The sequence below is a fragment of the Rhincodon typus genome, chromosome 10 (assembly GCF_021869965.1).
Source record: "Rhincodon typus isolate 14 chromosome 10, sRhiTyp1.1, whole genome shotgun sequence".
Lineage (NCBI taxonomy): Eukaryota > Metazoa > Chordata > Chondrichthyes > Orectolobiformes > Rhincodontidae > Rhincodon > Rhincodon typus.
The window spans coordinates 70,064,418-70,066,105 of record NC_063341.1 but is presented as its reverse complement, the minus strand read 5'-3'; positions in this window follow the sequence as shown (position 1 = coordinate 70,066,105).

Below are 1,688 nucleotides of genomic sequence, written 5' to 3'. Positions count from 1 at the left end.
TGTTAGAGTGAAGGGTAAGGCAAATGGGTCAATGAGCTGAAAAATGGTGGATAGATTTCAATCTGGATAAATGCGAGGTATTGCATTTTGGTACAACAAACAAGGGTAGGGCTTATACAATTAATGGAAGGGCCTTGGGTAGTGTTGTAGAGCAGAAGGGCCTAGGGATGCAGGTACATAATTCTTTGAAGTTTGCATCACGAATAGATGGTTAAATGGCATGCTTGACTTCATTGCTCAGTCCTTTGAGTATCGGAGTTGGGATGTTATGTAGATGTTGTAGAGGACATTGGTGAAGCCTCTTCTGGAATACTGTGTCCAGTCTGGTCACCCAGTTATAGGAAGGATATTATCAAGCTGGAGCGGGTTCAGAAGATGTTGCTGGGTATGGAAGGTTTCAGTTGTAAAAAAAGGCTGGGTAGGCTGGGACTCTTTTCAGTGGATCATAGGAAGCTGAAAGGCGATCTGATAGAACATTATAAAATAATAAGGGGTATAGACAGAGTTGATGGCAGTTGTCTTTTCCCTAAGTTGGGGAATTTCAAGACTAGGGGGCACATTTTTAAGGTGCTGGGAGAGAGATTTACAAAAGACATATCAGGCAACTATTTTTGACACAGAGGGTGGTTTGTGTGTGGTATGAACTTCCTGAGGAGGTGGTGGATGCGGGTACAGTTATAACCTTTAAAAAACATTTGGATGTATATATGAATAGGAAAGATTTGGAGGGATATGAGCCAGGAGCAGGCAGGTGGGACTGGTTTAGTTTGGGATTGTGTTCGGCATGGACTGGTTGGACTGAAGGGTCTTTTTCCATGTTTTGACTCTATGAATCTATGTGATTTGGTTCATATTGACTGGAAACAGTGACTTGCAGGTAAAACAGTGTCAGGGTAGTAGGAGGAATTCAAGAGGAAATAGCAAGAGTCAAGGGCGGATAGGCTCCCATAAAAGCTAAAGGTGGGATCCAGGCTGGAGAACCCTGATTGTCAAGGGACAAAATATTTAGATTAAGGAAAAAATAGAGGTTTTGAGCAGATTCTAATGTGTCAATACGGCAGAGTCCCTAGAGGAGTATAAAAAGTGCAGAGAGGTGAGGATTAAAAAGTGCAGAGAGGTGAGGATTAAAAAGGAAATTAGGAAAGTAAAGAGTGGCATCACAAGGACAGGGTAGGTAGCTAATGAGGTGATTTTGGGATAATAGTGAAGGAAGAACACTAGTTCTGGTAGAGAGAAACCCTCTCTGGAACTTGACAAAATTGGCACAGTCAAAATATTGCAAGTTTCAGCTCATAGTGTTTCAAAATGACATTAGTAGAGGGTTCCAAATGGGTGTTCACAATCTCAGGTGAGAAACAGCTTGAAGCAGAACTTCCCAATCACTCATCACAGAGTTGTTTCACTTGTTTTATTCACAATTTTTGCTGAACTCTGTGCAAAACTTGTTATTTTGCCTTCAGCACTGGAAAAGCTGCCAATTCCTTCTTAAATCTGTTTTGATGCTAATGACAACAGGCAGTGAAAAATTCACAAGTATGATGTGATTCACCCAGCTATAGCTGTCCTGTTCAAACTATTTGCTCTGTTTCTTTTTTAAATAGTTGCTGGCATTCTTGCAGCAATCAAAATCTATTGGATGCCAGTGGACACCACATTCCATGTGTTACTGCAGAAAAGCCTTAAGTTAC